Genomic DNA, 15,205 nt, shown 5'->3' on the forward strand with positions numbered 1-15,205 from the left:
AATAAGCTAGTTTGTGTAAGCAAAATACGCAACTGAGCCAAAGAACAAACTGTGCATCCGTGAAGACTGAGTTCAACTAGCGGACACGGTGAGGAAGACTATTGACGACCACCAGAGGACCCTGAAAGACCACCAATGGACATAAGAGCGCATGTGTTAAAGACTTTTTACATATGTTAATGAGTTCCAGGAAATAACATGAATATGTTAATCATTTCCTGGAAATTTAATGAATATGTATGTTCTAACTGTACATAACTCCCACAGTTAAGCAGCTCGGCATGCACACTAGGTGGAGCGATCCCCTGTGCGTCCGGCGCCGCAATAAAGAATGCCTGCTTTCTAAAACTCCAAATTGAGTCTTAGAGAATTTTTAATTTGCCGGCTTACGGTAACATAAGTCTTTCATGAGTGTAGATTATGTATATTCTGTCTGATGCAGTTGTTTAAAATTTTATACCTTGATATAGAAATAGCTGCCAATAAGCTGTAAAATACATACAGGAAAGTTTTCCCTTTCCCAGAGCTAAGACAGTACCTTGGGGGGAAAAAATATCTTTTCATAGAGCCATCCTTGGGTACCAGAGAGAAAAAGAGAAATGAAAAATGTTTCACTGAAAGGTTTTTTTAACTATGCTTTTACTATTATTCTAATGTAACATGACTAATTTCTTCAAATCTTTGGTACCATAGGGTATTTTGTGAAATGCTTGCATATATTGCAGTTAAAATTAAAACCAATTTTTGTTTACTGTGTATTTCACTTACAGGAATTAATCAGTATTCTGAAAAAGTATTTTTACATCTATAGAAAAACTTTAACTTGCATCCTCAAGATGGAAATTATTAAACTGAACATAACAAAATTGACTGAATTTTTCACATATTCTTCCCCTCACATAATTGAAACTACATTATTGTTATAACAATAGCATGATAAACAAGATTAAATCCTCCTTGATAATACATTTTTAACCCTGTGTTATTCATCCATTCTGAGTTGATATACTAAAAATTTACTTCCTTATGATGGTATATTATTTTTGCTCTTTTTCCTGTTTGCTTGTATATAAAGGAAGTAGCATATTTTTTTCAAATGTATCTAATGGATACAAGTCTGTTCAGCATTATTGTTCTGTTTACAGTATTTCTAAGGTACTGGGAAAGTCTCCCTGATTTTCTTTTTGTTTGTTTTAAAAAAATTAACTGAATTATTAAAATTATTTAATACATGTTAATATTCTCAGACATCAAATTAGGAAATCCTATTATGCTGTAAAAAGCTGTGATAATATAAGTTGCGCTCTTACATAAATAAATGACTGATATTACTGGAGGCTTTAAGCTTCAAGAAAAAAAATGGAAGAAGTCTTTTATCCTTGTTTTTAGAGGGCATCAGCAGCTTGCTTTTATGAAAAAGTAACAGCTAAATGCACTGCAAATAATTTGCAGTAATCCAGTTCAGTGATTCATGTGTCTGCTTTAATGGGTCATAATTCAGGATAAAGTAACTGAGTGCAGTCAGAGTACAGACGCTGCTTATGCCAGGGACAGTATCTCTTCATAAAACATACCTCAGCAGAAGCAGTTTGCCAGCCCCCTAATACCCTCTGATGTTTTGATGTCCTGCATATTTTTCTGATTAAGTTTTGAGTGCCATGTTTTTAGTTGTATTTCCAGATTCATTATCCTCACGTTGACCCTTCAGCGGGTTTGCCATATATGATTATTTTTTTAATGATGCCTTTCTTTCCACTTCAGCAGTTTAATAATCTAGCACATGGCTGCTTCTCAGTACTCAGCATTCACCTCCCCAATACAGAAGAGGACATGTACTTTGGCTTCAGAATTGCATTTACAGCTTTAGAAATGCATATTCCCAGTGGAACAACATTTGTTTGACATAAACATTCATTTTTATTACCTCTTTAAATATGTTTATCCAGAGTTATCAATAATCATAAATAACTTGTATTCTGTTCTTGTCCTGTTTTTTTCCACAGACAAAATTGCCTACCCAGTATGTATTAAATCTTGGCAAGTATGATCAAATCTACGACATCAGAGACCGTACAAGATTTATTAGGCAGCTTATTGTTCCGAATGAGAAGAGTGAAGCTTTAAGCAAATATGCCAAAAAAATATTTCTGGCACAGAAACCCACCCTGTTGCTTGAGTCTCCTTTTAAAGGTATAACTGCCAACATCATTTGGTAAATGTTCATTGTGTAAAGGAATGTGGCAGCTTATTCTATTTCAAATATGCTCACCAATTGTGTCACTTAGCAAATATAAATGATTAATATGCAAGGATACTCGCTCTGCTTACTTGCTTTTCAGCAAGCAAGGTTTGCATGGTGCACACACAGTCCATTTCTCTGATGATAAACCCTGACAAACTGATCCATTTCTATTCATGTGGATTTTAAATTTGGTTTAAATAACAGGAGGTGCGTCTTTTGAGAAAAACTATTCTTCCATTTAGGAAAATAGCTCTAGTCTTTTATCTGGACTTTAATAGAAGATTGCTAATGTGAGTATTGCAACTGTTTTATGAATCTGAAATAACTTGAATCTTGATAGATTAGGTTTTTATTATTTTTTTCCAAAGTGATAGTTTTCCCTGTATGTTTTCCCTGTCTGTTTACAGGAAAGAACAATTGTCTTTCTTCTCAAATTAAAAGGTTATCAGGTTATCTTAATTAAAAATGCTCTGTTATTGTGATGATTTGCAATTTTAATTTTCATACTTACTTAATCCCAGTTTTGAAGGTCTAAAAGGAGCTCCATTTTGAAGGAAAAACTATTAAAATTCTGGATGTGTTTGTGCCAAGACGTGTATATGGATTGTTTAACTGTGCTGTCATTCTTAATATTCACAGTAAAGTAATTTTTAGAGAAGCTACATTTCAAAGCAACACCTCTAAACACACTGATTAGCTTTTTTTATTGACCATTATGGGGGAGATTATCGTAACATATGGACTGAAATAATTTTTTTGACCTATGAAGAGCTTCCTAGTTTATATTTATTCCATGACAATTGAGGTAATATAATGGCAATTACCTTTAGCTCTGATTAAGATTGCTCCTGGTGGTAGAGCTCATGGTGTTTGTGTATTTCTCCCCTCCAGTAAACCGAGCCACCGGCTACCTGGAGCTGTCTGACTGGCCAGAGGTGGCGCCTGACCCCTCCGTCTGAAACATCGATGTAGCTGAGTCAGTATGTTGTCATTGTTAAAAGTAACTTTGCTGGAGGCACTCATCGATATAGAATATTATCTTAAAATATAAGTATTTAAATATTATCTGTATGCTGTACTGAAAAATGTTGATGCATGTGAACATCAATGCGGTTTGTTTTAGCTTGGAAACGGAACATTTGAAAACCTGCAAGATGCTTACTTGTCGGAGTTTCCCTTTGTTCAGTGTCGACGACGGAGCGGGAGTTGCGATTCCGGAGTAATGACAGATCTCAATATGAGTATGGTCATTCTCCTTTATTTACACTTATAACAGGGCTTATATAGTTAACTGCTATGGACACGCGCTACCTGCAGCTTGCAGATAGGTTACAGCCTTGTGTTCACGCGCATCTATCCTCTAGCAGATTGGCCCGTTCTTTCTGATCATGCGAAATGCCTTCATGGTCTTTATCTTGTTTTTCTCCTTTCAACTGCACATTCCTTTCTCCGTTGTTTTCTGCTTAAGTGTCTTGTTATGCCGGGTGGTGCAGTGTTTGCTCATTAAAATCAAACTCAGGAATGTCCGTTAGTGAGACTCCCATTCCCACACTTACTCTTTCTTTTCAATGAGAGAAGTGGATCAACTGTAGGCCACTTCTGCTTTGCTTGTGGATTAAATGGACTTTTTTCCCCCTCCATCCCACTTTTGATTTCACATCTCTCATATTTGCTGTGCTGCAGTATGTTAATTGCTGTTGAGGATGAGTGTTGCTAGAATACCAAAGTAGGAGGTGAATGGAGGTTTGTTAGTGTACAAATCCAAGTCTAAACAGAAAAAAACTAGGTAATATAAACAAAAGGCAGCAGCAGGGGGGAAAATTATGTGTGTTTCGAAGTATAAAGTTTGGAGGAGACCAGGGTTTACATTTCAGATCATTTGAATAGAATTAGGAAAGTTTATAAAAGGAAAATGTCATCTATTAGTGCACTAGTAATTTGTTGACATTACTGGGCTAGTCTTCTACTACCAATAGGTTTTTGTTACTGGATTGTAAACTCTGAGGCAGAGTCATGTTCTGGTACCAAAGTTGTGATTTATGTATTAGGTACCAGAGTCCTAATAAATGTCAGTGAAAGCTATTGAACAGTAACAGAAATTGAAATGTATTGGAATATACTGTGCTGATGGTGCTCCCAGAGATATGTTGTTGTAACAGGTATACCCAAAAAAACATGTGGTCCTTGTCATGAGCCAACTTCCACACTGAATCGCATGTGAATTAATTTGTGTATAAGATGTTAGGAATAGAATGGGTAGAGAAAATTCTAAAAAATAGGTATGACTTGCAGAAGCCAGTAAACAGCAATATGGTGGAACAAGCATTTCTCCTTAGTACTTTAATATTACTTGTCTACCTTATATACATTTCAGGAAAAGAGGTATTTTATGTACAAACTTCTGAAAGCTTTTATGAGGAGAGTCTGAAGGCAATTAACTCAAGTGGGGGGATTATAAATTATAGGGTTGGCATGAAAGAATGTGTGGAGGCACCTTTGTCCATAAAAACAAAAAGTATTGCAGGAAATTGATCAAATGGAGTAACATCCATCTACAACATAACAGAAAATGTCTCCCTCCAACCATTTAAACTTCAAAACAAACATGAAAATCCTTTCCCCAAGGTTTTTTGCAAATATTTTCTTTGAGAGTATCTCATTGTCATTAATTTTGTGGTTCCTCTTAATACTGCATGTGCCTACACAATGTATATGAGTGGAGCTGAGTTGTTAAGCTGCAATCCATTATTAAATCTCAAATTGTCATTCATATCCAAAAGAATATTGGCTTTTTAAAATACCAGTTGCTGGGTGGAGCATTACAAAGCTTTGGCAGCTTTTGGTGTTTAAGAGGAGGCCAGTGTGTCACTAGAGCTGTACACCATTGCAGGTCACTGTTAGAGCTCTTTCAAAAGTTAGTCTTATTCTAGATCACAGCAGTAACTGAGGTAGACCCGTATCACTCTCTTGATATGGTTTTCTGCCTATTTGTTTCTTTCCTGGACTGAGTTTTTCTTCTGCTTCTCTAGTAGTATAGGGGGATATGAAAAGAAAAAAAACTAGCCAAAGTATTCCCACGTTCTGGTGTTCTCTTGATGGTAAGAATTACTTTTATTTAGAGAATCACAAAGAAAGTGAAATCTAATTCCTCTGTGGCTACTGGAACTTCTGCTGCCTACTGGGTCCATGTCTGTTTTCCCCTTAAAACTTGGGACGATAAAGGTGGTGACTAGCCATATTTACCCTTCATTCCAGTTGTAGGCTAAACTCAGCTGGATCTAGAGATAAAACTCTCAGACTTCAAGTTCTTTTGGCATAGAAATTTATTTATGGTTACTGATGCTTTTAATCTGCCTTAGTAAATCTTTTTCTGGCCTCTCTAATAGACATATCTCACCTTTTATAGGTATGTACAAAACTTTTAGTACTCCTAATTGTGTAAAAATAAGAGAAGTTTAATAGTTTCTCTTGACTTGCTTAAAGGATTTATTTAGAAACTGCCTAATACTAGTACTGCAGGTGTTTTTCTTTGCTGTATTGTGTGTATATTTTTGTATTGCTGGTTGTAAAAGTAAACTTAAGTTGAAATTTATTTACAGGCAAAGGAATGGACTGTAATTCTAGGTAAGACAAAGAGAAACCTACTGAAAAGTTGTACTCTGAATCAGAAGAGGAGGAAGATGAGTCTGCCAGTACTACTGCAACAGGTAGGTGTTTGGAAACCAACTTGCATCTCCACTGCCTGGAGAACTGTATCTTCAGAACTGGCCACTACTGAAAAAGAATCGGAAAAAAAAATTGAGAAAAAGCCAGAGGTATGTATAAAATCAGGAAATCTGGGGAAAAGTTTACATTCACTGTAGTTGTGTAATAGCTGCTTATTGTACAGATATGGCTTGTGTGTTCATTAAATGAGTTAGACTTTGCTTTGTTTCCCAGTTAAAAAAGCTGGCATGCTGTTTTCATCCTGCTTGGAGTCTAGTAAGAGTAGTGAGAGTTAGTAACTTCAGTTAAAACTAAATGCACCTAACTTTTTGCAGGAAGAGTGCCTATATGCTTGGCTGTTGGGAACCGTAAGTCTTAAATTTGTTGTTGTTGAAGTACTATTTTGATAACGTGTGCTGTGTTGATAAATGGCCAAACTTGTTTAACTGTGTACTATTTCATGGGGTTTATTCAGTAAATTGTGTTATAGTTTTGCTCTGAAGTTCTACATGACGTTTTCTGTTTATTATAATGGGGGTGATAATGGAGAAGATAAGTGACAGCTGCCTATCGAGTGAGCTAAGGTTCTTTTGACCAGTCTATCACTTAATGCCAGATAGACGGTTCCCCAAAACAGTCGTTTCAGTAGATGTTAATATAGTTCAGATGTACTGAAGAACATCGTTCTCCCAGGTCCAGACATTAGACACAGAAAATGTTTAGTATTAGAGACTTAAAAGAATTAGCAACATCTAGTTGAATGGAAGAGGGGCACTTTCAAATCTTAATTTGGAGCTTCTTCCCTCTCATTCCTAAACTGAGGAAATATCCAGAAGTGCTTAAGAACTGTATCACTGAAATTAATGATCTCTGAAGCAAGAAAAGAATATATTCACTTCAGATATTTGAATATTTTGTAGCTATATGATTAATTAGAGGATGAATAATTTGTTTAAATTGGTGATTTAATCATCATTGCTATTGGTATTCAAAAATAGATTATCTAATTAAGCAATTGGTTGAAAAGATAATCTTGCAGTTAAGTGAATCTATAGATGAGAGAATTTGAGGTCATCTCCAACTCCTGATAGGGTTATGTAATTTTGAAGAATCTACATACAATTAATTTATTACTGGGAGTTCTAATTTGATAAAGTACAATACTGTAGGCTGAAGAGAACAGGTCTTTAACCAACAAAATTTTGTAAACATTAGGGGAAAGTGATTTTCTTGCATGCTTTTGACACAGGGTAAATAATGCTAAAGCTTGCAATTGGATCTTAAAATACTAAAACATTGTTTTATTTAAAACAAACTTGGATTTCTAAAATACTAATTATGTAAGATATTTAGAAAAAGTTGTAAGGGTTTTTTTTTTTTTATTTCAGAGAGCAAGTCTGGCAGTGAAAGCGAGAAGGAAGATAAGGGGGAAGGCAGCAGTGATGAGAATAGTGGGAGTTGTTCTTCCAGTGGAGAATCAAGTGACAGTGAATCAGACAGCAAAGAAAGTACTGCAAAGAAAACATCTAGAGCTGCTGATGAAAGGTAGGTATACATTTGTATGGCTTAAATTTTTTTGTGACACTAGCTGTTAAAGCACTCTTCCTGTAAACAGTCTGCTAAGCCTTTAGGCTTTTTTTGGGTGTATTGTCCAAGGAGTGATGTCTCCTGTTTCACTGTATGCCAATAATATTCAGTGTATGAATTAGGTTCATATTTTCATTATTCAGACTACTCATGTTTGGAATTAATTTCTGACTTTGGTAAAATCTTGGGTGGCTTTTTGAAAATTGATGTAACCTTGTGTCCTGGTTTCGGCAGGGATAGAGTTAATTTCCTTCCTAGTAGCTGGTACAGTGTTTTGGATTTAGGATGAGAACAAAGTTGATAACGCACCGATGTTTTAGTTGTTGCTAGGTAATGCTTACACTAGCCAAGGACTTTTCAGCTTCCCATGCTCTACCGACTGAGAAGGCTGGAGGTGCACAAGAAGCTGGGAGGGGGGCACAGCCAAACTGGCCAAAGGGACATTCCATACCATGTGACGTCATGCTCAGTACATAAACTGGGGAAAGCTGGCCGGGGGGGCCGCTGCTCAGGGACTGGCTGGGCATTGGTCGGCGGGTGGTGAGCAATTGTACTGTGCATCACTTGCTTTGTGTATTATTATTATTGTTATCATTTATCATTTTATTTCAATTATTGAACTCTTTTTTTATCTCAGCCCACGAGTTTTTTTCTCACTCGTGCTCTTCCAATTCTTTCCCCCATCCCACCGGGGGTGGGGGGGGAGTGAGCGAGCGGCTGCGTGGTGCTCAGTTGCCGACTGAGGTTAAAACACGACAGTCCTTTTTGGCACCCAACGTGGGGCACGAAGGGTTTGAGATAATAACAGATTAACCGGAGTGTATTAAGGAACTTATATCTGTTAATAGTTGTAGGTCACAATGTTGGCTTCTCTGTTCTCGATATTGATTTGTATAATCTGCATCGCGCTCTTTTTCCTGCTGTACATGTTAAAGATTGCTGTTGGGTTTTGCAGTTTGCTGTGGTCTGCAGTGAATAGTGATGTCTCGCTTGTGAGGTTTGTTTTTAGAACATTGACCTTGACCTTAGTGTGGTATGTAAGTTTCCCAATGAAGCCGTTACTGTACCACGGATACCATTTCGTGGAGACAACTAGCAATTGCAGTAACTTTTCTGAGAGTTTTTTTACGGAGGAAATACAGAATGGCAGTGTCACTACCTTCTTCTATGATGTTTCCTCCTTCGTTACAGTAACTTTTCAGTATTTTGAACAGCCTTGGGTAGTTAAGATACTTCTATTAATACTCCTTGGGAATATTGTTTCGGTTTTGTCTAAAGGTGATAAGCAATTTAAGAATATCGTCCAGAGATCTGCCCCAAGGCTGAATAATTATGAGTGGCAGGGTGTGTGGGACAAGATGGACAAGTACCTAGGCCAATGGGCACCCCCAGTGTTTTGGAACTTCACCCCTGAGCAAGTGCAGAATCCTGAAAAGTTAGTAGAATATTTGGAAAAAGTATGCAGTCACCCTGGCAACTCGAGAGAGATGCAGATCATTGCAACGTGCTGGGGCCTGGCCCATGCCTACCGAGCCCTGTTCAACACCATTCAGTACCCTCAAAGGGAAGAGAAGGTCTCTGGCTCTGACAGTAAAACGACACGCACTGCGGCCACTCAGACCCGGGCAACATGCCCTGCGGCCACTCCGACCCCAGCGACAGGCCCTGCAACCACTCTGACCCCAGCAATATGCACTGCAGCTACGCAGATGCCGGCAACTGGCCCTGCGGCCACTCAGACCCGGGCAACACGCACTGCAGCCACTCAGACCCCGGCGACATGCACTGCAGCTACTCAGACGCTGGCAACAGGCCCTGCGGCCACTCCAAACCCGGCGACAGGCCCTGCGGCCACTCAGAATCCGGTGACATGCACTGCGGCCACTCCGACCCCAGCAACACGCCCTGTGGCTGAACCAAAGAACCAGCCTGTGCCGGTATCAGTTGCCCCTGTACACAAGAAGAAATTTTGGAAGCGGAAGTCGGATCGTTTAGTAAGGGAGGAAGAAGCTTCTTCTAAAAGGGGGCTGGAGGAAGAAGTGTACGAGACAGATGACCCTAGAGAAGGGCCATCACGAGAACAGGAGGAGGAGAGCCGGCCGCTGACCGGGGAGGAGGAAGAGGAAGAACTCATAAACGAGGCAGTGACCACCCGATCTCTATCCCTGAGTGAGCTGCGAGGTATACGAAAAGATTTCAGCCGCCGTCCAGGTGAGCATATTGTCACCTGTCTGCTCCGATGCTGGGATAATGGGGCCAGTAGCCTGGAATTAGAGGGTAGGGAAGCCAAGCAGCTGGGATCCCTTTCTAGGGAAGGGGGCATTGACAAAGCGATTGGAAAAGGGACACGAGTCCTCAGCCTTTGGAGACGACTCTTGTCAAGCGTGAAGGAAAGGTATCCCTTTAAGGAAGATGTCATATGTCGCCCAAGCAAGTGGGCCACCATGGAGAAGGGTATCCAGTTTCTGAGAGAATTAGCTGTGATGGAGATGATTTATGGTGACCTGAACAACGAACAACTATCCAAAGATCCAGATGAAGTCAAGTGCACACGACCCATGTGGCGGAAGTTTGTAAGGAGCGCACCATCGTCATATACCAATTCATTGGCAGTGATAACCTGGAAAGATGGAGAGGAACAAACGGTGGATGAATTGGCTAGTCAACTCCGGCAATACAAGGAAAGTCTTTCTTCCTCCCTCGTCTCGGCTGTGGAGAAATTGTCCAAAAAACTGTCCCGGGAGATCCAGCAACTCAGAGAGGATAGGTCCTACTCCTCACCTGTACGGACCAGTATCTCGGCTATTAGGAGTCAGCGTTCTTTTGCTCAAGAGAGAGAATATAAAGGGTACACACCACAGGGCACCCTATGGTTTTATCTGCGTGACCACGGAGAGGACATGAGGAAGTGGGATGGGAAACCTACCGCAGCCCTAGGGGCACGGGTACGTGAATTGCAAGGGAAAACAACCACAGAAAGAGGTTCTTCCAGGAAAATGGCTGCTCCAGTTTCCAGCGGGCAGTTCCCCAGACAGAGTAGAAAGGCTGATCTTACTCCTGATGTTAATGAAGAAACTTCTGACTCGTGTTTACAAGAAATGAGAAATGAGTACTGTGATGAGGATTAGAGGGGCCCTGCCTCCAGCCAGGGGGAGGAAAGGGACAACCGGGTTTACTGGACTGTGTGGATTTGGTGGCCTGGCACATCAGACCCACAGAAGTATAGGGCTCTAGTAGACACCGGTGCACAGCGTACTCTAATGCCATCAAGCTATATAGGGGCAGAACCCATCTGTATTTCTGGGGTGACGGGGGGATCCCAACAGCTAACTGTATTGGAAGCCGAAGTGAGCCTAACTGGGAATGGGTGGCAGAAGCACCCCATTGTGACTGGCCCAGAGGCTCCGTGCATCCTTGGCATAGACTACCTCAGGAGAGGGTATTTCAAGGACCCAAAAGGGTACCGGTGGGCTTTTGGTATAGCTGCCTTGGAGATGGAGGAAATTAAACAGCTGTCCACCTTGCCTGGTCTCTCGGAGGACCCCTCTGTTGTGGGGTTGCTGAAGGTCGAAGACCAACAAGTGCCAATCGCTACCACCACGGTGCACCGGTGGCAATATTGCACCAACCGAGACTCCCTGATTCCCATTCATGAGCTGATTTGTCGACTGGAGAGCCAAGGAGTGATCAGCAAGACTCGTTCACCCTTTAACAGTCCCATATGGCCAGTGCGGATATGGGATACGCATTTAGCAAAGGCCACCTGGTTAGTCAACACGAGGGGATCTGCCAATGGAGCAGGCCCTGCCCAGTCAGAACTCTTACGTACTGTAGATGGGAATAAAGTTCCTGTAGTGCACATAAAAAATATGCTGGGGAAGACAGTCTGGGTTATTCCTGCCTCGGACAGAGGCAAACCCATCCGTGGGATTGCTTTTGCTCAAGGACCTGGGTGCGCTTGGTGGATAATGCGGAAGGATGGGGAAGTCTGATGTGTACCTCAAGGGGATTTGATTTTGGGTGAGAATAGCCAATGATCTGAATTATGTGATGTTAAGTACTAATTATAGTTATAATAGTTATGCTAATAATACACAGATATACTAATAATACTAATAATATTATATGCCATACTAATGTTATTACAATAAGAATCACCCAGACTAACGAAGAATGAACTTCAGTGAAACCAAGCAAAACACAGTGATGATGGTACCAGAACTGACTTCAACATGAAACAATCCAACACCACATACCATCTCCATCTTTCCTGCCCTGGAAGATTATTACGACAGATGGAGCCCAAAGTCATGGACTAAATGAACTCACCGAACATTTTAGAGGGATGGCCCACAGACTAAGGGAATGATATCTCTGTGTGTGTGTGTGTGTATATATATATATAAAAAAAAAAAAAAGGGGCTGGTGATTCATGAAAATGTACTGGAAAATATGAGAGTTGAGCATGACATAGATGGTATAGAATAAGGGGTGGATATTGTCCTGGTTTCGGCAGGGATAGAGTTAATTTCCTTTCTAGTAGCTGGTACAGTGTTTTGGATTTAGGATGAGAACAAAGTTGATAACACACTGATGTTTTAGTTGTTGCTAGGTAATGCTTACACTAGCCAAGGACTTTTTAGTTTCCCATGCTCTACTGACTGAGAAGGCTGGAGGTGCACAAGAAGCTGGGAGGGGGCACAGCCAAACTGGCCAAAGGGACATTCCATACCATGTGACGTCATGCTCAGTACATAAACTGGGGAAAGCTGGCCGGGGGGGGCCGCTTCTCGGGGTCTGGCTGGGCATCAGTCAGTGGGTGGTGAGCAATTGCACTGTGCATCACTTGCTTTGTGTATTATTATTATTTTTATTGTTATTATTATTTTATTTCAATTATTAAACTGTTTTTATCTCAACCCATGTGTTTTTCTCACTTCTACTCTTCCAATTCTCTCCCCCATCCCACCGGGGCGGGGGGGAGGGAGGAGTAAGCGAGCGGCTGTGTGGTATTCAGTTGCCGACTGAGGTTAAACCACAACATACATAAATGAAGCAAGTTGTTTTTCAAAACACATATCTTATCTTTAAAACTAGATTTGAAGATTAGAGATGTTACTTTATTGTATATCAGCCAGTTTTGATGGGTAATCATTGTTTACCTTACTGCTTAAAATTTCAGATGTTATTCTAATGAAAATAATTTACTGGTAAGTAGCTTTTTAACTTTGCGATGATGAAAAGCCTGTATTAATTTAAACTACCGATTTCATTTGTTCTGAACAGGAAAAACAATATAAATCACTTTAAAAATAATTAAATCGTGACTTAAATTAATAGAGTCATAATTAGGGCATTATGCTGTGTTTGTTATGGAAGTGGCAAGGCGAGCTGCTTTAATTACTGTCTGTAATAAAAGGAGCAGAGTGCGTGCTGTGCCCCAATCAGTGCTGTCAGCCACGACTGAGCTGAGCTGCAGACTCATCAAGTGAGATGGTAGCAGACCACAGAGTAAAGGGCGATCATGTCTGCAGAGGCCACTTGCTGACAGCAGTGGAAGAAACAGATTCATACAATCCAAGGTATTAACCCCAATTACTCAAAATTTTAATGATACTTTAATACATGATAATGCTGTTGATAATGGGCAATCTTAAAAAGCACTAACATTTAAGTATCTTATGACTGTTTCCCTTCACAGCCCTTGTCTCTAATATTAGGACCATAATCTTTCTAATATAACATTATTTAGAAAAATCAATTGTCTTAGTTACATAATGACAAAGTGTTGAAGGACTTAATTTTAGTTCTCAGCAAAATTGCTGCAAAAGTTAATTAAGTATTTCATAAAACTATTTGATCACTTATTCAGCCTCCCAAGGTGTCGTGGTTTAACCTCAGTTGGCAACTGATCACCACACAGCGGCTCGCTCACTCCCCCCACCCGGTGGGATGGGGGAGAGAATTGGAAGAGCACAAGTGAGAAAAACTCGTGGGTTGAGATAAAAACAGTTTAATAATTGAAACAAAATGATAATAATAATATGATAATAATAATAATAATAATAATACACAAAGCAAGTGATGCACAGTGCTATTGCTCACCACCCGCCGACCGATGCCCAGCCAGTCCCCGAGCAGTGGCCCCCGAGCAGCGGCCCCCCCGGCCAGCTTTCCCCAGTTTATGTACTGAGCATGACGTCACGTGGTATGGAATGTCCCTTTGGCCAGTTTGGCTGTGCCCCCTCCCAGCTTCTTGTGCACCTCCAGCCTTCTCAGTCAGTAGAGCATGGAAAACTAAAAAGTCATTGGCTAGTGTAAGCATTACCTAGCAACAACTAAAACATCGGTGCGTTATCAACTTTGTTCTCATCCTAAATCCAAAACACAGCACTGTACCAGCTACTAGGAAGGAAATTAACTCTATCCCTGCCAAAACCAGGACAGCATGGCTTAAATCTTAATATTGATTTTTAATAATCTTGATCGAATTTGATTTAGGCAATTCAGTCCTGGGAAGTTCTTGGGAAGAAGATGGCATTGCCCCTAACTTTTTTCCTTTCTGTCACATTATATTTTTCAGTTCCCCTTCTCTGTATTTTTCCCTTCTAAAAATATTGCCATCTGAAACACTAATGCAGCATAATATATTCTTTTATACTGCTCCTAAAGCTAAGCAGAAATGTATAACAACTTAATTTGAGTCCAAAGGGACTCTTAATAGTTGAGTGGTTTGGTTTTGTTTAATTATTGACGACCTTGTTACCCTTCAAGCACTTTAGTATCTGATTTATTGTCTTGGGGAGGAAACTGAATCAGGTGGTCTATGAAACACGTGATTTGGAAGTATAAGTTGGTTGCCTGCAGATCCAAGAAGAGAGGTTTTCTTTCTATATGCAATACTAATTTATCTGCTCCATGATAACCATTAGAAAGCAATTTTCATTTCCTGCAATATTTCTAGGTAGTAACTCCCTCAAGACAAAAGGATAATCTACTAATTTGTAGTTCTAGTATTATTAGAAGCGAATAAGGCAGATTTTAATAATATTCAGTAGCTGTTAGCACAGAGCAACATAATCCAACATTGCCATGGTGAACAGAACTTTACTGTGTGAGGAATAGTGTCTCTGAAGTCCATTAGCTGTAAGGTACTCAATATGACTAAAGGTGTCAGAATGTAATAGCTCTTCTGTACAAACTCTTTAATGGGTTAAAATATTTGTAGGTGTTATAGGTTGTCTTTCTAGGTGGTTTGATTTAGAAGAATTAATGAACAAATTCAATGCATTGATTTTTTTTTAAAGCAATATTACTTTGCAAAAACATCTTATAACCCATCAACATTCTGTTAATCATAGGTAAAATAGTCTGAAAGTTTCTTTATATAAAAGGGTGTCTGCACTTCTTTCTGAAATGTCACAAGCCTGAGGCATGCAAATAATATTTTTAATATTTAATATGTTCACATTTTTGTTTGACTGTTTCCCTGTTTTAGACTATATGTGATGATGTATTGTGTAATGTGATAGAACAATTTTGTTTTCCCTTAAATAAGCTAATATTTCTACCATCTTAGCCAAGTTTCCATTATCATGAAGAAATATTGACTTAAAACTCAATAAAACTTTGAAATGTTAATGATGTAGGATACTTCCTAAGCACATTTGT

At 39.6% G+C, this 15,205-nt stretch overlaps 1 pseudogene across 1 annotated transcript in view; it reads left to right on the forward strand.

Annotated features, from left to right (window-relative positions):
• LOC143172217 (AP-3 complex subunit beta-1-like) overlaps positions 1 to 15,205 on the forward strand; it is a 288,974-nt pseudogene that overhangs the window by 171,102 nt on the left and 102,667 nt on the right. The window contains exons 14-17 of the transcript XR_012997310.1: positions 2,004 to 2,190; positions 3,134 to 3,222; positions 5,842 to 5,949; positions 7,336 to 7,492. The product of XR_012997310.1 is annotated as an AP-3 complex subunit beta-1-like (transcript). The remainder of the gene's footprint in view (positions 1 to 2,003; positions 2,191 to 3,133; positions 3,223 to 5,841; positions 5,950 to 7,335; positions 7,493 to 15,205) is intronic.

The sequence above is a fragment of the Aptenodytes patagonicus genome, chromosome W (genome assembly GCF_965638725.1).
Source record: "Aptenodytes patagonicus chromosome W, bAptPat1.pri.cur, whole genome shotgun sequence".
Classification (NCBI taxonomy): Eukaryota; Metazoa; Chordata; class Aves; order Sphenisciformes; family Spheniscidae; genus Aptenodytes; species Aptenodytes patagonicus.